Source organism: Cryptomeria japonica, chromosome 1 (genome assembly GCF_030272615.1).
Source record: "Cryptomeria japonica chromosome 1, Sugi_1.0, whole genome shotgun sequence".
Taxonomy (NCBI): Eukaryota; Viridiplantae; Streptophyta; class Pinopsida; order Cupressales; family Cupressaceae; genus Cryptomeria; species Cryptomeria japonica.
Genome location: NC_081405.1, coordinates 444,243,614 through 444,269,747, shown reverse-complemented (window position 1 = coordinate 444,269,747; position 26,134 = coordinate 444,243,614).

Below are 26,134 nucleotides of genomic sequence, written 5' to 3'. Positions count from 1 at the left end.
GAGTTTGAGATGTCACTCATAGGGGAGATTAAGTTCTTCATTGGACTGTAGATCCAGCAGATGAAAGATGGAATCTTTATCACTCAATCCAAGTATATCAAAGAGGTGTTGAAGACCTTTGTCATGGAAGATAGAAAATCGGTTGGTACTCCGATGGTGACTAGTTGTAAACCATCCAAAGAGGATGACTCAGCATTGGTTGATGAGAAGGAATACCGATCAATGATTGGTAAGTTGCATTATGTAGTGCATAGAAGACCAGATATTGCACAAGCAGTTGGCATTACTGCAAGGTTCCAGAAAAGCCCAAGAGAATCCCACTTGGTTGTAGTCAAGAAGATTCTTAGGTATCTGAAGGGAACTATTGATTATGGATTGTGGTATCCATATAGCAAGGATTTCAACTTAAAAGTATACACAGATGCTGATTGGGCAGGTAATGTAGATGACCGAAAAAGCACAATCGGTGGTGCATTATTTCTTGGTGGTAGACTAGTCTCATGGATGAGTAAGAAGCAGATTTGTATCTCTCAGTCTATAGCAGAAGCAGAGTATGTTGCAGCTTTCATGAACTGCACTCAGACAATTTGGATGAAGCATGTATTAAATGGCTTCAAAGTTCCTGTATCTGAATCGGTAAGTATATTTTGTGATAATACTAGTGCAATTAATATATCCAAGAATCTAGTTTTATATTCTAGAACCAAGCACTTTGAGCTTAAGTATCATTTCTTAAGGAAAAAGGTTCAGAACAAAGAGATTGTACTGGAACATGTTTCCAGTAAGGAGCAGTTAGCAGACATATTCACCAAGCCTCTCCCAAAGGCTACATTTATGTACTTAAGAGGTGAACTAGGGGTGTTGCCCCTTCAGGAGGTAAACTAAAGGCATATGCTCCACATCAGTCAAGTATTGCATAGTCAAATATTTTTTTTGGATTGATGTGTTGAAGGATGCTACTTCTCAGGGGGAGCAACATAATTAAACAAGGAAGCTTGTGCCTCCACTTTAGCATTGTTGTCAAAGGGGGAGAAGATGTGAAGCAGAGAAGATATCTACAGAAATTGGGGGAAGATGTGAAGCACAGAAGATTTTTAGAGAAATTGGGGGAGAAGATGTGGGGCAGAGAGATATCTTTGTATATTGCCATCAACGCCAAAGGGGGAGATTGTTGGTATTATGTGAACTGGTATGAGGACATAATGACATTGTGTGTTGTCATTGATGTCAATATGATGAAGACAAGAGAATCGGTATAACACTGTGAACCAACATTTGTGCCAAAGTGAAGCGGTGTGTTTGTTCAAGGTGAACTAGCATATGGTTATGGGAACCGAGACATGGAAGCATTGTATGACTACCGGTTGGTAGTCTCAACTTCAGGCTTTCCGGTTGAAGTGCTTCAAGCCAGTGTGGCTGAATCAGTGACTTTGTGTGATGAGTTAGAATGATAACAAAGAACATATCATGTTACCATGTAAGCCTTGTATGCGTGAAGGATCTTGCATGAAGGAGATTGTTCCTATCTACCTTGGGAATGTGCAAAGTCTGTAAATGGTGATAACATGTGATGGGTTATCAGCCACCATGAAATCGATGGAAAATGAACGATGGAGAATGTCTTGAGATTGGATCAAGACTATTGCATTTAATGCAGTTTGCTCAATAGTCAGGATTGAACCGTTTGAATTCCTTAACCTAACAGGTTTAGGGTTTAGGGTTTATGCTACCGACCTATCTGTTTTCCTATAAGGTCGATGTTGTGATTCTTTCTAAGGTTGTTGGAAAAATTTGCGTGTGTGTATCCAAGAGAAGGGATACGTGATTCTTGCTAGACCAGAGGAGAGAAGTGATACCTGTAGAGTGTAAGTGCAGAAGGTGAAGAAGAGCTTAAGTGGATCTGCATTGGCATTGAGTGTTGGTACCAGATCATTGGAATACCTGTTGATCTCTAACCACCTCAACAGTTGGAAAATCCCTTAATAGGGTAGCTTTAACCGGCTTGCTGTAAATCCTTTAATAGGGTGACTCAAAACCATTGAATTCTTGAAATCCTCTAACAAGGTAACCTTTAACAGGGTTTAACCGTTAACTAGGTATTCTAGCCATCCCTTAATTGGGTGATCCTTAACAAGATCGGTTCCTAATAGAACCTATTGTATCAGTCTTTAACCGGACAAGGCTCCTAATAGAGTGAACTTCTAAATAGTTCAAAAACAAGCTTGTGGGTATTCATCCCCACCATGGTTTTTCCTAGTTGGGTTTCCATGTGAAAAATATGTGTGTCATGTGTGATGTCTTCCTCATGTGATGCTATGTTATTTTTTGTCAAGCGATGAATCATGTTGATCTAGTTGCTTATATGTATATCTTTGATGGTAGATTACCTATTCATGCATTAGGGTGAAATGGAAATGAAGTGTTAGATTGTATGAGAAGATAAGTGTCATATGCTTTATGTTTGTCTCAGTTATTCTGGGTTTTTCTGGTTGTACTTTGTTTAAAGATTGGTATTACTATTTATCTGTCAATGCACAATGTTTGTTGACAAACCAGTTTAAGGGTGTGTTTTTGCCTATACTGATTCACTCCCCCCTCTCAGTATGGGTTTGGTACTATTCATTCATCATTGAGTTATCAAAATCTTTGCACTTAAACAATTTGCAAGACTAACAGTAAACCGGTAAAATAGTTTAGCAGACAAACCGGTTAGTACACATGCAAACCAAATAGAAAATAATGCATTCACCCACAGAAGCACAAACACCATAACACAAGAGATTTTGACATGGAAACCCAAATGGGAAAAACCATGGTGAGATGGAACTCACAAGTAACTATCTGTAGAATAGGAACCAGACCAGTTAAGGTCATACAATGTTCTTTACGAGAACAGATCCTATTAGGAATCTCAATCTTTGTTAGGAGATAAGTCCGATCAAAGACTACCTTGCTAGAGGATTTTAGATCCACAGATGTGAACCACCTTGTTAGAGTATTTAGAAAAGGCTTTTGGGCCTACCCGGTTAAGAGTGACAAACTTGTTGAAGATGTGAGTAATCAACAAGTGAGTGATCTAGCTAATAGCACAGATTGCTTGGTTAGATCCTTGATAGCTCATTCCTAATGCATTCCAGTATTACTTCAATCTTCTACACATTCATACTCTCTCTAACTCATCAACCACCTTAAACCCTCGCAACAATATAAACAATAACAACAACCTAAAACCCTAGACATGATGTCCTTATAAAGGAATCTGATTTCATGTCATTCCAATAGGATTACAATACAATTTCCTAGGTTCAATGCATCTAGACATATTTTGTAACACAACACAAAAAGCACCGTTAAAGTGTCAGCACCGTCAAACAATTGGTGGATGGTAACTCATCACAGAGTATTACTGGTTCATACAAAATACTCATTCAAGCAAAATACCGGTTGTTGGTTTGACAAAACGAAGACTGGGAAATATGTGTTCTGCCACTTTGATCCTTCATACTACTTGAGATCCTCAAACCGCTTGGGGTCAACATACCGCTTCAGATTGGTAATCACTTTCTACAAAACACAAATAGTCTAAGGACTATAATGCATCATACCGGTTGGAACAAGTACCAGTTGAGCTTTAACTTATACATACAAAAGTGATCTCAATCTAAGTGTGTGTCCATCAATGACAATAACAAAATAATCATAAAAAATGCCAACAGTTGCAATCCCCTTAAGGAATTGAGCTAGTGAATTTTGAGTTACATCCTTCAAAGCAACAACCTCTGTCCACCTTGTGAAATATTCTGTGGTAGCCAAAATCCACTTGTGGCCTACGCTTGACATCGGGTTGATGGGGCCAATGAAATCAAGCCCTTATTGTGCAAAGGGTTGATCAATTGAAATGGGATGAAGGTGCAGGGCTGCTAATAGTTGTTTTCCTACAAAAAGTGCACACTCCTTGCACCTCTTGACCCCCTTGTGAGAATCATAAAATAGAGAAGCCCAATAATAGCTTCCTCTCATGATCTTCATAGCTGTAGTTATTGCTGAGAAATGGCCACCAAAGGGCCCATTATGAAATTATTCTAATAGCCTATTGGCTTGATCTTCCTAGATGCATCTCAGTAAGACACCATCCAGGCCTCTTTTGAATAATATACCATCCACTAAGGCATAAGGGATAGACCATAATCTGAGATGCCTTCTCTTGGTTCTATCAAAGTGATAAGGATAGCTACCATCCCTTAAGAAGGCAAACATAACTTCCAACTAACCAGTTTGTACATCTCTGTGGTTATCAATCGGTTCTTCTTCCTACAACAAGAGGGAGGTCTCTGACTCTTTCCCAAAAGATGAATTGCACTTCTCATAGAGTCCTCTTCCTCTCACTAACTTGGTAATTTTTATGTCAAGGTCATACTCCATGACCTTAGTGGTCCACCCAGCTCTCTTCTCACCTATATCCTTGTTGAGAAGGAAATCCTTAATGTTGGCATGTGGGAGTAGGAGCTAGATCCTATTGTTTGAGAGCATGTGTCTGAACTTTTTTAGTGCACTCACAACTGTAATGACTTGTTTTTCCACATAGTTGTACCTGAGTTCATAGTCCTTTAGGCCTTCACTAAAAAAGGCTATGGGTTTCTCCAAATCATCCTAATTTAACTATGTTAGGACAATAGATATACTTGCATCTCCTCCCAATGTATAAAGGATGAAATCTTTATCATAGTTAGGATTTACTAGGGTAGGAGCCTAAGAAATGGCCTGCTTGATCTGAACAAAGCCCTCCTTCCCTTCACTAGCCCATTTGAAGGGTAAATCCTTCTTTAGCATGGCTATGAGAGGCTTAACCAAAGCTACAAGGTTTGGGATAAACCTTCTACAAAGTTAATTCTTCCAAGGAAGCTTTGAATTCCTTTCTTGTGATGTGGAAGTGGAAGAGACATAATGGCTTCCACTCTCTTTGGGTCTATGGCTAGAACATCTTTGGATATAATATATCCAATTAATTTTCCCTGATCAGTGGTAAATACACACTTGTTGGGATTCAAGGAAATGCCATATTCCTTGTACCTTTTGAATACTTGCTCAGGGTGAGCAAAGTGATCTACTACATGCTTGGTGTATACAGTAATATCATCGAGATATACTAGCACTAATTCTACTAATACTCCCTTAAAAGCCATATCCATGACCCTTTGAAAAGTTTCACCTACATTGGTTAGTCCAAAAGGCATCTTACAATAGGCATAAGTGCCCCATTTAGTAGTGAATGTACTCTTGTATTGGTCGGATTCTTGGAGTAAAATTTAGTTAAACCCCAAGTATCCATCCAAGAATGAAAATTTTTCAGAGCCACTAACTTAGGCTAAAATTTGTTTGGTGGAAGGGAGGGGGTAATGATCCTTAAGGGAGGCTCTATTGAGGTCCCTAAAGTCCACATAGAGTCTGATTTCCCTATTTTTCTTCCTAACTAGAACAAGATTGGCTACCCAAGAGGAATGCTTAATTGGAAAATAATGTTAGATTCTATAAGCTTGGATAGCTCTCTCCCCATCAAAGGGTTGATTTTGGGATTTATAGGCCTTTGATTTTGTCTAACTGGTTTAGCATTAGGATCTAACTCTATGGTATGCTGAGCTAAACTAGGGTCAAACCCTGTTAGATCCTCATATGTAAAAGCAAAAATATCACTATACTCTTGACAGAGATTTACAAAAGTATTTTGATCTGAATGAGAACATACCCTCCCCAAATTGAGAGATTTTCCTTCCACCATGGCTATTGATTTGTAGTCTCCTTTCTTAGCAACCAAGTTCATTACTTTACCTTTCATTTGATCATCATGGTTGAAGATTCCCTCCAAGGTGATCAGCCCCTTGGGCAGCTTGTTAGAGTCGAGCTATGTGATTTTATCTCCATGCTAGTCTTGTAGCATGCCCTACTTCCTATGGGAGAACTTTGCTTCATCTTGCAAGAAATTCACAATCTACTAATTAGAATCAATGAGATGGAATGTTGTTCTTTCTCAATTGCAACATGAGATGGAATGTCATGTTGGGAACCAATTGCTGCTAATTGGTTAGCATCTTTATTCTGATTTCTAGGGACACTAGAAATATTCAAGGCTTGAAATCCCTCAATTAGGTCCCATGCTTTATGCTTGTAGAACTTGAGAAGGTTTTTCTTGGTGGTACTTTGAGATCTAATCTGATTTACAACCAACTCACTATCTCCATGCACCTTTAAGTATTTTATCCCTCTCTTTTGTGTTGTTTGGAGACCCAAAATCAGGGCTTCATACTCAGCTACATTGTTAGTGCAACTAAATTGAAGTTTGAAAGAAAAGTAATATTTCTCCCCCTTCGGGGAGGTCAACAATACACCGGCCCCTGTACCATTCTTGTTCCTTGAACCATCAAAGAATATGTCCCATATCCCATGCATATAATTGTTTTCCTTTGAAATATTGGGAATGGGGGTGTCTTTCTCATGTATACAATATGTTCCTAGGCCGGTATTATTGACCTCATAAATGAGACCAAATTGAAATGCATTTTCCCACTCATCAAGTAGGCAATCAGGAACCTTATTCAACTAAGTTGCAGGCTCTCTTACTAAAATTTCTTTGTTCTCCTCATGGAGAGTACAATTCATGTTGATGGGACTTAGGGTATAGGGTTCTATATATCATTGGCAACAGGTTCAACTCTAATAGTTACTTTGGTACCATATCTTGTCCTAAACATGTGAGACCAATCAGAAGATAGGTAGCCACCTATCTTGGTAGTAAAATACCTAGACAGACAAATAGAAAAATAAGCAGGGAGGTCAATCACTGAGATGACTTGCAACACACTACAACTTGGGTAGGCATGCAAGGTTAGATTTAAATCTTTAATGACTCCCAAAGTTTGAAATAATGTGCCATCAAGCTGCACCACCCCTCTTGTTATAGGTTCATACTTGATACCTAGGTAGTCAGCTATCCCCTTTGGCATAACTAAACTTCTAGCCTCACTATCTATCATGCAATTATGAACAATATTATCTCTTGTGATTAATGACAGATAAAAAGGGGGAGGATTACTAATTTTATTTGAACTCTCTACCTCCAAAGGTTGCACCAAGCTTGTGGAAATTGAAGAACCGCAATGCTGACAGGTACCTTCTCCAACATCCCTCCCCTTCAAAGCCTCCTGAAGTAGGTCTCTTTGAGATGGGATAGAAAGAGTATCGCACATAGATATATTGAGGCTAGCCCTCTTCATCTGTTCAACAATTTTAAAGGGGATGGTAGCCTTAGCAGGGACTTTCACAACAACAAAGTCTGGTTTTGATATTATAGGAGCCTTAGGCAACTCTCTCTCCTTAATCAGATAAATTGTCTAAAGAACAACCTTACTTGATTATTAAATTATCAAAATCAACTAAACTAGGATCCATCTTGATTTTTTTTCTAAAGAAAATAACAGAAAGTTTGCATTCCCAAAACCCCAAAACCAAAATCCCCCTCCCCCCTTTCTCTTTTATCTCAAATGTCTTTTTATAGCTAACATTGATTGTCATTTGAAGTAACAATTTCTAGGAGGGTAATGGTCTTGGAAATGACCACTCTAAAAATTACCCTAAACCTAACAAAACTCATCAAAAAGAACCTTTAACACTAAACCAATACTATAAATAATCCTAATTTTCTACTTCATCAAGTATTGGGTTCTTGTCTGCAATTTGATTTTCAATTATTTTGACCTTTTTCTCTTATTCAATCAGTACCAAGAGGACCTCCACAAATTCCTCTTCATTCTGTATGCATTCTTGGTCAAAGTTGATTAAATCAAAGAAGATGTCCTCCTGCATATGCTTGACATCAGGTTGCATCATTGAAGCTTTCCCTTTGAGTACCATCTTCTTTATCATTTGAAAAACTAATTAACAAGGTTTCTTCTCACAATTATTTCTTCTTGCAACCGCCATTTGTGATTTTCAGCCTATTTCACAATCTTACCTAATAAGGTCACTGTCTTTCTATATCTTGCAAAATCAGCCTATTATTTTCATGCAATGGCATTTCACCCTTGGATAATATTTTCTTGTTTGCTATTTGGCCAATTTAAATCAAGATCAACAACTGGCAACTAGTTATCATAAGGAAAAACCATTCTAACAAAGGAAACTCATTATCAATGATAATATGTGTTACTTAGGCCAACTCAAAGGGTGGTGCATTAAATTCCTTCTGCAAAGGTGACAATATCAAATTCCATGACATGTGCTACCACCTGATTTGCCTTTAGCCATTTAATCAACCACTAAAGAGGGTAATTGAAAATCTTCATTCGATTTGTTCCTTGGGAGTTGTGTAATGTACAACAACCAATTGACCTGGAAGCCTATGGGGCACACAACTAAAGATTTTAAAATCTCCAATACCGTGACATCAACTCATAAGGGAGTATCAGTAATTAGCAAGAATTGGGTTTTTTGAATAGTATAGGTTTCCTGTTATCATCTGATCACCCAATAAATTATGGCTCCTCCTTTGGAATCGTGGCACTAGATCAAATTAGAACTCAAGAACCTTTTAAGGTTTTACCAATGAAGGCATAACCAATAAAGAAGACTGCTAATAAAATGGTAGCGGGAATTTTAAGTTTGAAAATGGAGGGAATACTAACAACTTGCTCTAATTAGGGACAAGGACTGATAAGGATGAAGCAAGGGACCCATAATCTTGTGTAAATACCAACACCTATCATTTGGGCTACAAAGTCAAAGGAGGTGGAGGGAAGACTAGGAATAAACCACAAATGAACAAACCAAAAAGAGACAAGGCAAAAGGAAACTAAACTAACCACACACCAAAACCACCTAAATATATATGTGGCCATAAGGCCCTAACTCAAGGATGCTCGAGGTTACTCAAATAAATCCACTAACAGGCTAGAAAAAGTAGGCATGTGTGCATAAAAATTAATTGCAGCCATATGATGTGGCCAAAGATAGCTACCACCTTACAACCGTCACGATATCGAACCTCCAACTGATGAACTGCAAAAACTTCTCAAGAATATACTCGTGCCCAAATAGCTATTCTTTGTCATAATCCACAACTTCTTGTTTTGTTTCAAACAAAAAAGAATCATCCAAGAAAGAAACCAATTCAGACAACTTGTCCTTTCTAAGCATCAATTCTCTTTCCTCTTGTTCAGTAGCTGAAAAATCATCAACCATGGTTTGTCGGCAAGGTATAGTAACTTCATTTTATAGAAAATAATCATCACCAAGAATCTTTAAGCACTGATTTGGAATGCAAATATTATGAGCATGAATACTTTCTAGTTGTCCATAGTAGCCAAAAACATTATATTTAACATGTATATGAATTTCTTCTATTTACAACATGGTCTTAAAACTATCTTTTTCAGAGTCATTCTCAAGAATATATCCCTCTGGCTTATCATGAGAAGGAAATAAATTCTCATTAATTAATACAGTTATAAAATTTGAAGAGCAGATTGTCTCTAACTTTTGAATCCTCATAGTATTTTGTGGGCACATATAATGCATTAAATCTGCCCTCCATTTTCATCACTACTGTAACATTCTTTTTTGGTGCAACATCAATCATAATTTCACTTTGACATGGAAGGGAAGCATCAAAAATCAAATATTCTTTTTGCAATCTGTAGGATAAATTAATTTTGGGGTGTATAGTTGATGACTGTGGCTTCTGGATATTACTTTCTACTATCTTGTGGTCAAATTTAACAAAAACCACATCCTCTCCCTTTGCATAAACAAAATCTTCATTGAGAAAAAAAGAGGATTGAAAAGACAAGTTATTCCCCCCTTTAACCAGGTTACTTTTACATGCATGCATTTTTTTACTTCCTCGTCTTCAAACCTTTTACCAGAAGATTCAAACAATGACACATTCATAGCTATTTTCATCTTGCTAGAGTTGGAAGTGAGTACCTCTATCTTGATAAACTTATAAAGCACTGAGAGGGGTGGTGAATCAGTGATAGCAAAAACAATAACACTTTAATCCCAAACTAGTAAAAACATTTAACCAGTTTACTTAAGACTTTGACTACAATCCAAACTATTATAAAAGCATTCACAACAAGTAAAACATTCACCATAACACAAGTATTTATACGTGGAAAACCCAACTAGAAAAAAACATGGTGAGATGGAACTCACAGGTTCACTATCTATAGAAATAGGTAATTGATCGGTTAAGGTCTACAAATGCTCTGTTAGGAGCTGATCCTGTTAAAGGTCCCAAATCCCTATTAGGATCTATACCTAGTTAAAGGTAACCTTAGTGGAGGATTTAGATCCAAGTTAATGAATCGCCTTGTTAGAGGATTTCTACAATGAAGCTTGTTAGAGCTTACCCGGTTAGGGGATTTAACTGTTGTAGTGATTAGAAAGCAACAGGTGGTATGATCTAGGAATAGCACATTATGCTTGTTTAGATCCTTTTATGTTCACTCATTACTGCATCACCAACATACTATGCAACTCCTTCAACAAATCGCATCAAATCTAACTCATAAAATCACTTGTATCTTGCATATCAAAATAACTCATCATATTGTCTTTCTATAAACATTAGATTTCATGTCGGCTCCTGAACCTCAATAAAATTTCCTAGGTTCAGTGAATCTGGACAATATTCCTTAACACATCACAAATCACCGCCAAAAGTGTCGGTTGGTGGTAACACATCACGACCAGTGATAACTCATCACACAATCTAGGAAACTGGTTGGAACATTGATACCATTTAAGTGTTGACAGCATCCAACTCACAGATCGATTGTCTCCATTCGCCTCCTTTCCTCTCTCCGCTACATCTCAAAACTGGTGACAGTGGAATTGACCAAAATCCATTGTCTTAACTGCATATACCAGTTGTCTACATATACTAGTTTAGACACCTTCATACCGGTTTATAATACAAAGACTTAATAGTAGTATCGATTTGACCTAACTAGTATACAAAGATGACTGTGACAATCAAAACATATGTGTGCCATCAATGACAACACATTAAGTCATCTAATACAAAAATCATCATTATCCCAACATATTTCCACTTCAGTAGCATGACCATTTTCATCCTCAAGCCCACACCAAAATTCATCTTTTGAACCTTTCAAGAACCGACTTGGAATGAAGATGATCTTTTTTTCACCTGGTAACACCTTTCCTTCAGGAGGAATAAATGATTTCTCTCTTTGCTTTGTTTGTGTGCATGCTAGAAATGATTCAAGTTTCTCATCTTTAGTTAGGTGCAAGAATTAATTATGATGTTGATTGTGATTACTCCATGATATTGATGGTTCCACTAATGTTTGCAGATTATTCTACTCACCATGAACCGAGAAGTTCTAGGATATCAGTTCCTCATCTTCTTCCAACAATTTTAATCCTTTTACTAGAACCTGTAATTGATGAATCTCACTTCCAAGGTTCTTGAGTTGTGAATATCTTTGATACGCACTTTTTAGCAGCAATGCAGATTTGTAATCTTTAGATGGTCATAACTTGGTTCTTTCAGCCTCAGAGATACTTTCTTTGAAATAATTCCAAAAGAAAAGAAGTATCTTATCATATTTAGCCAATATTTCTTCAATTGTTGGCATAGGATGTCTTTTGGATTTGAACTAATTTCTTGCATTTATCTCATGTTGAGCCATCTTTCTGAGATCTTTTAATTAAATAAAGTTTCCAACCTCCATTCTTGGGGAAGAACTAATAGATATTTCAAGCAAGAAGGCAACAATATTTTCAATTCCCTAGCAGAGTCAAAAAAAATCTGTTGGTTAATAGATTTTGTTCTCTTCAACATATGACAGTATTGACTCTTAGTCTAGGTATGAGAACAAATTGTAAGCAATAGTTGGAGAGGTTGCGATTATTTCTACAACTTTCCTTTGAATTTGAGAGGTACAGTTCCTGTTAGGATTCCCAAAGATACTGAGAGGGGGGGTGAATCAGTATCTGACCGGTATAATAATTTTCTTAACTTATAACATGAAAAGCATATGAAAACTGTGTACCGATAAACCAGAAATAATGCAGCAAATAAGAACAACAACCACAACATGAAAAGCACAACATAACACAATATTTTAATGAGGAAACCCGGTGTGGGAAAAACCTCGATGGGATTTGTGACCCACAATATTCACTTACTAGCTAATAAGAGAATATTACTACTTACAATAGGGGCCTGTACATGCAGGAAGGCCAAGTGCCTAAAGTTCACTGCTCAATTACAAAAGAAGTCACACTCACTTACAAAAATGGATTATACTAATCCAATATCTTGTACTACTTTAGATCAGCATCTGCTATGCTAGATTCAGTACCGGTTTAAGCTCTCCAATATACATAAACCCTTATCCAATAATTCACATATTAGGTCTGCTACCTTCTTTTCATACTTCGCATTTTATCCTATCATATCTTCTACTAAATGATCTACAATTATCTCATACATATATGAGTCATATTACAATCTGCCATGTCGTCTTACAAAAGATTTTACAATTAATTTACAAAATACATTTATACAAAATTGTTGTCGGCCAGGGTGCCAGTAATCAATCCTTTTGGGTGCCGGTGAACTGTATGTCGGTGTAGAGTCTGCCAGTGCCGGTGCCTGTGTCTACCTACTGGTATCACATGATTGTAAGGTTTCCATCAATGATAATACCTTAAATCACCTACAATGTCTCATTGGAGTGTGCATTTGCCAATAGTTCCCTCTTATGATATAGTTTTGGATTTTTTGGGGTGTGCTTTTAACCCAAAAGAAAGAAAGGTGAGACTTTTAACAGGAAAGACTTAAAGGAAAAGGAAAAAGTAACATGCATTTAATGAAAGAATATTTCCAACTAATCATCATTTTTCTCATGTAAAAGCATGATAGAGATTATAAGGTTCAAGATAGGGAGATCAAAGGACCTACAACTGCCAATGCTATGTAATATTTATTCAAATATAAACAGTATATAACAATGATTGATGGAGGAAAAATAGACACTTTAGTGACTCGACACACAAAAGTTTGAATAGACATGCATCCACATAGGAAAATTACAACTTTATCTACTATAGCACAAAGTCTAATCAGATAATATATCCAAATAACTTCTTGGATTATTAAAGTATCAAAATTAACTAAATTGGGATCTGTCTTATTTAAAAGAAAAAAGAAAACAACACAAATTCTGCATTCCCAAAACCCCAAAACCAAAATCCTCCTTCCCCCTTTCTCTATTATCTAAAATCCCTTTTTATAACTAACATCCATTTCCATTTCAAGTAATGGTTTCTGGGAGGGTAACGATCTTGGAAATGACCGCTCCAAAAATTACCCTAAACCTAACAAAACTCATCAAAAAACACCTTTAATACTAAACCCATACCATAAATGATATTAATTTTCTACTTCTTCATCAAGTACTAGGTTCTTGCCTGCAATTTGATTTTTAATAATTTTGGCCTTTGTCTCTTCTTCAATCAGTACCAAGAGGACCTTCGCAAATTCCTCTTCATTCTTTATGCATTCTTGAGAAAAGTTAGTCAAATCAAAGAGGATGTCCTCCTGCATATGCTTGACATCGGGTTGTATCACTAGAGCTTTCCCTTTGAGCAATATCTTCTTTGTCGTCTAAAAAAATAATTACCAGGGTTTCTTCTCATAATTATTTCTTCTTGCAACCATCGTTCATGATTTCTGGCCTGTTCCACAATGTTACATAATAAGGTTATTGTCTTTCAATATCTTACAAAATTAGCATGTTGTTTGCATGCAAGGGTATGCATCCCTTGGATAATATTCCCTTGTTCGCTATCTGGCCAATTTAAATTATGATCAACAATGAGCAATTGATTATCATAAGGCAAAACCATTATGACAAAGGAAATTCATTATCAATGATAGTATGCATTACTTAGGCCAACTCAAAGGGTGGTGCATTAAATTGCTTCTAAAAAGGTGATAGTATCAAATGCCATGACACATGCTACCACCTTTATGTGCCTTTAGTCATTTAATCAACCATTAAAGATGGTACATTCAAATCTTCATTCGATTTGTTCCTTGGGAGTTGTGTAATGTACAACAACTAGTTGACCTAGGAACCTATGGGGTGCGCAACCAAATATTTTAAAAACTCTGATACCCCGACATCGACTCATAAGGGAGTATCAATCATCAAGAAGACTTGGTCTTTTTGAACAATGCAAGTTTCCTATTATCATCTGATCACCCGATAGATAGTGGATCCTCCTTTGCAATTGCAACATCGGGTCAAATTAGAACTCAAGAACCTTTTAAGGTTTTATCGATGAAGGCATAACCGATAAAGAAGACCACTAATAAAATGGTAGCAGGAATTTTAAGTTCTAAATTGGAGGGCGTGCTAACAAGTGGTACACAAAGTTCTCGTATCTCATGCCATATACCACTCATCAACTTGGCTCTTTGCAAACATTTATTTCAACAAATTGGAAAAGATTATCAGAGACTTTTATGGTTTTATGGTAAGGGGAATAGAAAAAGACATCGTGTTTCTTTGAAGTGGTGTTGCCTCCCTAAGAGTAAGGGAGGTCTTGGAATTAAGGACCTAAAACTCTAGAGTACTAGTCTTTCTTGCAAATGTATTTTTAAAGTTATACAAGGGAATGAACCCTAGAAGGTGCTTATCAAGAATAGCTTAGCTCTTTCACACCCCAAAAATGGGATATTTTGGGATTCAATATCTATGTTTGATATTCTATTTGGTCAGTTTGAGGTTAATTTTTTTGGATCCAAGGTATTTTCCTCTCTTTGGAAGGCATGGTCTCCAACGAGGTCTCTGATCTCCCCTAGGAATGCAATGGGCAGCTCTCCTTCCTTCTATGTTGTGGACAAATCCTTATGGTGGGGTTTGTATAATAATGATAAGCCCCTAGCACTGACTCAAGGATGCTCTGCTAGGATTTGGTTCTCTGTTGGGATTAAAACCTTGAGTGACATTCTAGTTGATGACAAGATTGGGTTGTGGGAGTAGTTGAAACAAAATTATGGACTACCTTCTCATAGGAAAACATACACTATGATTGTTAGTGTTGTGGGTTCTAACTTCCTGGGGGTTAAATGGTCAGATGCTAATACTATTTTAAATATTAGGTAGAAATATGGTAATACATTTTTTGATGCTTCTGTTAAGAATATCTACAACATTCTGATTGAATCTAATCAATTCTATGATAGGCTTAACCAATGCTAGACTTGAATTGGTTGCACACCAAATGGCTTGACTATCTTAAACACATGTGGCATAATTAATATTTTTGAGCCTAAAAAGATTTCCTTTCATTGGTTTCTACTACAAAAAAATCTTGTTGTTGATAATATGCTCCATACTTATGGTCTCCCTACCCATTTATGTGATGCATGTCAAGTCCTTGGAACTTTGAGCATTTGTTTTTTGTGTCATTTTGCAATTTTTTTGTGGTCCCTTTTGTTTGGATTGCATGTTACTTGGAACCCTAATGATGGCTTTTCTTGGATTAAATTTTGGCTAGTAATGTGGAATTATTTGACGCTTCTCTTAATATATTTTGGTTTATCTTTACTATTGAAGTTCTTGTTAGAGTCTTTGATACCAGAGGAAAACTAAGAGGGGGGGGTGAATAAGTTTTCCACAAATTAAATGATTAATGCAGATTATAGACCATTTACCAGAGCACAATATAAATGACATAGTGAAAGATAAATCTTGAAAGTACAAAATACACAACATCAATATTTTGACGTGGAAAACCCGGTAAAGGGAAAACCCATGGTGGGAAACCCTACCCATAGTCAGATAATACTTTTGTAGTAGTATGTGAAATAATTACAATAGGGATTGCACTTGCAATCAGGCCAACTGCCTAGAGCTCACTGCTCATCACAGAAGGGAAGTCTCACTGACTTACATAAACATTGGACTACAATCCAAAGAAAATGAACTATGAAAATAGCATCTCCTAATGATTGATATAGTTTCGGTTAAGCATAGATGTCTGCCCTACAACTCTAAATCCTTCACAACCCTTCATTGAATGATATATCTCTATTCATACAATTACGTCTCTCTGATAATGCAAACCTAACCATACCATACCATCCTCTGCAAATTACATGAATAAGTCACTTATAAATACAGATCATCAACCTTGGTAACAAGGTTGGCTAAACTCTAAACCCATAAACCATAATTACAAAAATATTATCACACAATACCACCAGACCAATGTTATGATTTCCATTACATATCTTGGACCTAATACAAATTCGAAAACAATTATATCTACTAGAAATTTAGCTAAGACCTATATCAACATGTTTCACCAACTGGTAGAAACCCTTAGTGCAAATAACACAAGAAAACCAACCGGATCCAAATAGGATCACCAAATCATCACGCCAACCAATGTGAAGCCACAAAATAATTAGGACATAATCAAGAATGCCTTCAGCACATTAGGAACCATTTATATAAGCCAGACCAAAATCACTTAACCAAATCATCGAATATAACCAACCGGTAAAGCCAACCGGTACCAAGAAATATCAATCGATAATCCAGAACATAAGCGATAGCTTCTAGAGCACCAAATCATGAACCAAATGAATGTGACAAGCATATAACCATGTTGAATAATCATCAAAAACCAAAACAACCAATTTGATCATACTAGATCAAAATCACTAATAACCAAGTCCAACCAAAATAGGAACCAATTGGGATAGCTATAACCAGCCAAGATGGAACCATATCCAATCGGAGCACAATGTTGACATCAATGACAACACATAAACAATTTCAACATATTTCCAATAGTGCTCTAGTTTTTATGGAGAAAGAGGAATGATGAGATCTTTGAGACTAAATGAAGGAATCTTAATTTTGTTCCCTTCTATTTTTGATTGTGTGTTTGTTTGAATCAACGTTTTGGATCACACTCTGTGATCCATCATCAAGATGATAAAAAATTCAAGGAGAAGAAAAAGGTAAACTTACATATCTCATGATTATGACACATGTATCTACTATAATGGAGTTCCCAAAGGATAAGTTTATGACATTGTTCAAGGAATGTATAATGTTGGTGTATAAGAAAGATATCCAAACTGTTCACTTTTTCCCTGCTAGGAAGAACAAGTTGAACAAAGAAGAACTCAAGCTACTAAATAATTTCTTGAGAGAGATTAAGAGCACTAAACAAGACATTGATCAACAGAATAGTAAAAATGATAGACCCTAGCTCTATCAATGGGATACAATGGTGCAACCTGAGATTGAGCCTCTACTTGGCATCTTTGCCTGTGATGAGGCAGAATGCAGTAATAATATTATTGGGGCTTAGGATTAGTTATAATTTGCTTTCTCTCATATTACTTTTTGATGTGTATGTTTTTGTATATCCAATTCTCTCTAAGATGTATTGTTGATACTCTTCAATGTGTATATATTGAGCTCTCCCATCTGATACTATAGTGGATGATAGGTTATTAAATCTTTGAGATGATTTTTTGTTCATGTAGTTGAGACATTATTTTGTATGATGTAAATTTTTTTGTGCATTACCTTTAATATAAATAAAATAAAATGCAACATCCTACCATCTGGATATGGTAGTGAAATATATCAATAATTTTGTTAAGCTAATTCATCTATTTTAATGAACAAGTATTTGGCCAAAGCACTTTAAAATATTCAAATTTTCTAAAAAGAGGATTATCCTTCTCTATTTACCCATATCTAACACCCTTTCCTTGAATTCGTAGTTCAAACACACTCAAGGAGAAGAAACTACTATCTATAATGCAAGCAATCATGTATATGCCAATTAAGTCTATCCATTTCATAACATGCATATGACCACCACTATGATACTAATGTATTATTGTCCTACTACGAGATCCTAATAATGTAAGAAAATGACATTTTTCAATGTAAACCAAATCTACTGGGGGTAACCCCACAACATAGAAATTAGTTGTGAGCCTCCTACATGTGAGGTCTTGGGTTCAAGTCTACTCGACTGGTTCTTAGCTCCGGGGAAAAGCTTAAAATACTGCTTCGGCTATGACTTATTAAAAAAATGCAAACCAAATATACTCAATTCTTTGTGCATAATAATCATGAGCGCTTAAAAGTGTTGCAAATGTGAAGATGTTTGATGTGTCACTATGGTTGTCATTGATGTCAACGTACCGATTTTGTGTTTCAGTGTTTTGTTTTTCTTCATAGTTTTTATATGTTGTAGATATGTTCAAGATGTATTGATATGTCATTGGATATTTCCTTGATATGTTATTCTTGTGTTTTGGTGGTCCGATAGTTGTGCTCTGGAATTTTATGTAGTGACAATGATATTTTTTGCAGAGCTCCACATTTCTTTGCATTTCTGGCTATGTTGATAAGATTTTGAATTTATGTTATTCATGTATTTCTTTTTTATTCTGTTTCTATGGGAAAAAAAAATTAATTAATTAACAAATGGTTCACCATCCCTTCTCAATTTTTTGAGATATTCAATAATTTGTATCAAAACTTTGGTTCCTAGAAAGTGAGACTAATTGTTTGAGGAGATCTGATGGCACATAAATTGACTATTCATACTTTTGAAGGATCCAACTATAGCTTCTAGAGTCAAGATGAGAGGATATTTGATTTCTCTAAGTTACAATACTTGGAAAGCTATGGAGACCAAGTATGTGCAGCCGGCAAATGGACCTACTACACTGGATGAGATTAAATCCTATGAAGAAAATGAGTGAGCAAGGTATGCTATCATTAGTGCTTTATCTAAAATTGAATTGGAAAAGGTTGTTGCATTAGATACTACTTATTAAGTCTAGAAAATATTGAAGAATATCTATGACAAAAAATGATAGAATTAAGCTAGCTAAGATGCATATTGCTAAAGGGAGATATGAGAACTTGATAATGGAAGAAGGTGAAGATATAAATAGCTATTTTTAGAAATTTGACAGTGTAGTGAATGAGATCAAATATCTTGGTGGTACCCTGGATGAGAAGGATGTGATAAATAATGTTATTAGGAGTTTACTAGAATGTTACATTAACAAGATTTCAGCTATTGAGGAAACTTATGATCCATGAAAGTTCACCAGAGAATAGTTTTATGGAACCTTGACCGCATTTGAGATGAGGAAGTTTAGTAGAGACAAAGTGAAATTAGAAACGACCTTTAAAGCATCAAAATCTGCAAATGAATATTCAGATCATGAGAGATTGGATGAAATGGAAGCAAACTTTATGGGAAAGTTAAAGAGAGGAACCAACAAGTATAACGGTATGTTATCCCTTAAATGTTTTAAGTGTGAAAAATTGGTCATTATGCATATAAATGTCTAGAGAGAGGATCAAAACAAAATTTTAAGGAAAACAAGGAAAAGTTCAATAAGAAATCCTACTATGTTAGAGATGATGTTGGTATTTCAGATGATGAGTTAGATTATGAAGATGGTGACTATTTATTATTGGTTAAAAAATATGGACCTAAACCTAGTAATAATTCTAAGACTGTAGAAACTGTTGCTTCAGTATTGCATGTTAGAAGAGATAGAAATGAATGGTTGATTGATAGTGGATGTTCAAATCATATGATTGGTGACAAAAATAAGTTTGTAAAGCTTGAAGTATTATGGTGATTCTATTAGATTAGGGGATTATCAGACCACTCATATTTTTAGAATTGATTCTATTACTTTTTATGGAAATCATAACATTGACAATGTTTACTATGTGAAAGGATTACATCAAAATCTCTTGAGTATTGGGAAAATATGCAAAAATGGTTACAATGTTGTTTTTCAAGATAGTGGTTGTAAGATTTGAAAGAAATCCAAAATTGTTATTGCTATAGGGAAAATGACAAGTGGAAACATGGATCAATTGGAAGCTACTACTGGACATTGCCTATTATCTCAGATCAATGAATGTTGATCATAATCTCTTGAGTGCTATTAAAATGTGTGAAAATGGTTACCATGATGTTTTTCAAGATGGTGGTTGTGAGATCCAAAAGAGATCCAGAACTGTTATTGCTATAGGGAAAAGGACAAGTGGAAACATGTATCAATTGGAAGTTGCTACTAGATATTCCCTATCATCTCAAATCAATGAATGTTGGCTATGGCACTGGAAGATGTGTCACATCAACTTTGATAATTTGGTGAAGATTAGTATGACAAAAGTTGTGAGAGATTTTCCAAGACTAACTAAACCAGATAACAGTATTTGCAAATAATGTTAAGTGGGAAAAGCGGACAAAAGTAACATTAGAGGAAAGGAATAATCTTCTATCTAATTATTGGATTTACTACACACAAACCTATGCAGTCTGACTAGAACAAGGAGTTTAAAAGGTGAGAGGTATTTCATGCTCTTAACTAATGATCACTCTAGAATGACATGGTTTGCATTTCTAAGAGAAAAATCAAAGACATTAGAAAAATTTAAGATATTCAAAGCTAGAGTTGAGAATGAAGTTGATAGAAGGATTAAATACTTGAGATCTGACGAAGGAGGTGAGTTTATTTCAGATGGATTTAATACATTTTGTGAGAAATATGAAATTAGAAGACATTTATCTGCTCCTAGGAAACCTCAGCAGAATGGTGTTGTGGAAAGATTGAATGCGACTATTCAAGAGGTAGAAAGAACTATGATCAAAGAAGGAAATCTACCAGAAGTACACTAGAGAGAAGTAATACACACTACTGCATATACCCTTGGAGCATCCTAAATTGTACTCACATACAATTTGGTCCACATTTGGGCCCTCATCTTGGCATTCATGTCCCAAAGCTATACTAGGACCTATTTCTTCTCATTCCATTCAAATATAGCCTCCTTTTCTTTTTGCATATCACATGGCCTCTTGGTTATATCCCTTAAATAGGGTAGGAACAGGGTGTGGTTCCTTGGCCCTCTCAATTGGGACCCTAATTTGGCCCCCCTTAACAGTCACAATGAGCTAGCAAGAATGTGATCTCTGTGTTAGCTTATGTTGAAAAATTAAGATGTTTTTTGACAAGCAAGTATAAAAGGATGTTCATCCATTTCATTTTAGGGTCATAGGAGAATCATAAAGCATCCAGATAATTTGTATTCAAGCAATCTATCATTCAAGCATTGAAGCATTCATCATCAATAATTTCTAGAGGTCTTCAAGGCTACGTATTCTTCATTTATCCATTGTAGAGCAACATTACATTACTCATACGCAAGCATGTGTGTGTGATTAGGGTTTTGTCATGTTCATGCCATTTCATACAACATATGTGGTTACATTCAAGAAGCAAAGCATTATTATTGGTCATTACAAATCTGAGGTATATCTTTCCATTATTTATTTTAGTATTTGCAATATTTAATTCAAGATTAATTCCTAAACTAGGGTTTGACTTAGGCAAACCCCTATTCCCAACCTATTTTCCCTTCTTTCCATGTATAGGAAGTAGGTATGAAGCTGCAATCTTTAGAATAAGTGTTATCTACAGTGACGAACCAATTTCCCTTTGTAGAGTGAAAAGTTCAGATGACTAGTGTGACCACCACCACAATCCCAACATTTCATGAGCTCCTTTGGGAAACAAGTCTGAATGCTCTTACATTTCTCAAATCTAGGTTTGTGGCTCAATTCGATGACTGTAGCTTACTGTTTTCACATTTTCATCTTCATTTTAGCATATTTACCCTAATTCATTAATTAAATTTACAAAAGAGGTTTAATTAATTCACATCATCAAAAACCCAATGCAATCAGAATTCTCAATCCTAATCCTTGCTAGTTTGTGACTAGATTTATTGGATTGCAACCCTCTTTTAAATGTGATATTTTTCTTAAGTAAAAATTAGCGGTTTACTACATCTAATGGTGGAAAACCTATTTTTTCACCAACACAACCCTCAATATAGTTCTATTCATGAAGAAATATGGGAAGAAATCATATGAGTTATGGCATGGAAGGATTCCATCTATGAAGTATTTCAAAGTTTTTGGAAGTAAATGTTATATCTGGAGAGATGAAGGGAATCATGGAAATTTTTATAGTAGACTTAACGAAGGTATATTTATGGGTTATTCTAAAAAAACAAAATCTTACAGATGTTATAACAGAAGGTTGAATAAAATTGTTGAAAATGCAAATGTGAAGGTTAATGAAAACATTTCAAAAGAATCTATTATATAAGTGTCGTGCCTGTGAAGTGTGATACCTATAGCCGCAACAAAAACATTCAATAGATCATTACAAGCATGGTTACCAGATAATAAGCCAATAAAAGATGAACCATGACAAAGCGACCTAACACCTCCTAAGAGATGCGAGTATGGATTTGCTCTCAGATCTAGATAAGAAATCCCAGTGACTTGACTACACCTAGATGGACGATTTGAGATGATAATGATATGCAAAGATGAGATTTATTATGCTATATTGATCCAAGAGACTAATTAAGCTAATGATATGCATGATTAAGCTATGATGATGATACAATTAAGCTAGAAAAGAGATTGATTAAGCTACATGATTCAACAATTAATGCTAGAAAATGATCAAATTAAGCTAATGCAATTGCCTATAATAATGATGCTCAAATGATATGCTTATAGTAACAATGCCTAAATTGATAATTAGATGGGATCATTTGTGCTCCAAAATGGGGGATATTTATAGGATTTACAAGGCTAGGGGTGACGTGGCAGGAATCAATGGTCAAGATTGAGTCTGAAGATATAAAGGGTGAAATTGGAGGAGGTTGGAGAAGAGGTTGGAGGGAGGGACACTTGTCATCTTTGTGGTGACAAGTGTCAAGGAGCCTTGCTCATAAAAGGGCAAGTGTCCAAGAGAGGAGACATGTGGCCAAAGTTCCATGTGTCTTAAGAAGAAAATATCCACACCATAGGAGGTTAGGATAAGGAGGTTAGAATGTGCAAGATAGGATAGGGTTAGTTAAACCCAAGGTTAGGTGGAATGGGTTAGGTTAGAGGGATGGTTAGGTTTGGTGGTTAGAAGTTAGGATGCATGTGGGTAATTTGAATTTTAAAAATTTAAATAATAGGAAAAGACTAATTAATTTTCAACAACTCATAAATTGATTTTCTTTAATTAATTAGAGGATTAAAAAAAATGAATTTAAATGGAGGGAGGATTAATTAATTTGAATTAATTAATCAAAGGGGACTATTGAAATGAACCTATTAAATAAATCCTTAGATTTATTAATAAGTAGATGAAAGGGAGAATTTAATCAAATTGTCAATGAATTCAATTAAATTAGGAAGGGCGATTAATTAAATAATTGTTTGTTTAAATAATTATCTTCAGACCATTTTTAGGTGTATACACTTTTCCCCTCTTTGAAGCGAGGTGTGATGACGTGTTGACTCAAAGAATAATCTCATTTTGATGATGATATTGGTTTGATAGGATGCCCCAACCATTGATTGATAAATTGCAGCACGATGATGCCCCCTCGGGAGATCAATTGAGATAGTTGATCTTTGGAGTGTGTGAATTTTTGTGAAATTGATATCTCGATTAGAAATGATTTGATATCTACAACTGTGGTTGATGAAAGTGCGAGTTCTATGATCATGGTCATGTGGTTCTTGATAAAGCTTGATTGATTAGATTGATAAGATCAAGATTCAGTCTGGTTTCAGGAATAGCACCTCTTGTATAAGACAAAGATGATCAAAGCATCTGGTTTCAGGAACAATATATCCTGTATAAGACATGATCATAACATTTGGTTCCAGGAAAGATACATCCTATATAAGACATGATAGGATAGAGTAGATGGGATCTATTGATAGAATTGATAAGGTTGATTAAGCAAAGAACTCACAGTTTGTTGATATCAAGTTGGAAGAATATTCAGATATGCTGATGTTGGTTCTATTGAGGGGGGGAATATAAGATTTTTGTTGGGTTGACAATATCTAGAGAGAGATGAGTCATCATTCTAATTGTGTATACACTCATGATGATACCTTGATGATTCCTGTGATAGATTTAACCTTTGATAAAATGAGCATGCGGGATCCCATGCAAGAATGAAATGCAAGCTAAATGCAAATGCCAATGCAATGCTATAGCCGGACCAGGCACTGGGTTATTGCATTTTGTCATTATTAGCTTTTTAAAATGTGGGAAGTGAGTGCAAATTCAAAAGAACCATGTTGCAAAAGCTCTGGAAATGTTAAAATGTCTCCATCTTGCTCAGGGTTTCAATTTTTAAAAAAAATGGCTGGAGGGGGATTCCCTTAATATAATTCAAGTTATTAAAGGTATTAGTTCCTCTTCTTGGAATATCCAAAATATCATTGATAAGGCAAAAAAAATGTTAGATTCTTGTGATAGTGTGGTTATTACCCATACCTTTAGGGAAGGTAACAGGGTAGGAAATTTGTTAGCTAATGAGGGGGTCATTTTAGTGGAAGATGCTAATTATATCATAGATTCATCATGTAAGAACAAAGTTAGAGAGCAATTATTTTATGATAGGATCAATGGTACATATTAATCTCATCATTACCCTTTTTGGTTTAGACTTCAATGACAAAGTTTGGAGTGAGGTGGATTGTCAGATGATGACCTATCTCAAGTGTCACATTAATGAGTATAGGTGTGAAAGGCCTTATCATATTAAGTATTGGGTTAATTTGCATGTTTTAAAGGGCTACTTGAAAAACAAGATAATTACCTTGGTTTTTGATTCCATCTTCTTTGTTCTTCAACATTTGGTTAGTTTGTGCTCCCCTGAGGGTTTTGATTTGAACTGCTTCTACATTATGGGTGGAAATCTCAACCGTAATGAGCCCACTAGCTGTGATAGTTGGAAGGGTGAAAGGAAAATTCGGAGAAGATTGCATAAAAATGGCTTCACTGATTATATGGAGAAATTTCATGGTAGCAAGAAGCCCATTTCTCATGGTTTTGCCAAGGGTTGGAAAAATTATAGAGTTACTCTGTTTGTTTAGACCTGGAGAGTGGATGAAGATTTGGTGGCCGAGGTGACTGGTTTGCAGAAGGATGACATCAAGTTTTATAGAGATTGTAAGTTCTCGGTGGAAGCCATAAAAAATTTCCCCAAGAACGAAGAAGAAAGGGCTCGCCTTGCCAAAAAGGATAATATTTCCTATTATCTCCCTAACCAAGTAAACTCCTTTTGGCAGAAAATGTTGAAAGTGTTAATGGAGTATCTTACTGTTGATGGTAGGTTCTTGAAAGTCTATAATTATCACTTTGTTATCCTTAATCACTTTCTCCATGGTTCTAAGATATCTCTACCTTTCTATCTGCCCTCCTCCCTTAATGACAGTCTAGCTAACCATGCTAAGAAACCCAATTCCTACCCCATTATCCACCAAGGTCTTATTCTGTTAATTTATGAGTATCTTAAGGATAAAGTTAAGGCCAATAAGGATGATCCCCTTGTGGAGAGTGTCCATATCTCTGAGGATGATGACAGTTCTGAGTCTGATGAGGATTATACCAATCCTCCCCCTAAAAAGAAATTGAGGGTTGGTAAGAAAGCTAATGAAGACTCTGAAGAGACAGTTGATCCAGAGCAAGAGCGGGAGAAGGAGGTAAAGAAGGAGGCAAAGAATGAGTAGGAGAAGGAGGTGGAGGGTGAGAAAGGAGACAAGGATAATGAGCAAGGTAAAGAGGATTTTGATGAGTCAAAGGAGAAGGAGAGTCCCTATGATATGGACAACAGGGATGAGGTTCAAAATAATATGGAGGAGGGCAACCCTAGGCCTGAGGATTTTACCCAAGACATGGAGGATGTAGATACTATTCTGAATGATGTTAGAAACAACTCTCTGGAAATGTTTAAGTTCCAGAAGTGGGTGGTTGATAATATTACTAACATTCAGGAAAAATAGAGAGAGTTGGAGCTCAAAATTGATAATGTGGCTAAGGATATTAATGATAAAGGAAAAGAGGAAAATTATGAGGATAATAGTGAAGCAGAGGATGAAAAAGATATTCCTGACTGGTTGGAGGGTGAGATCATAAAGTGATATGTGA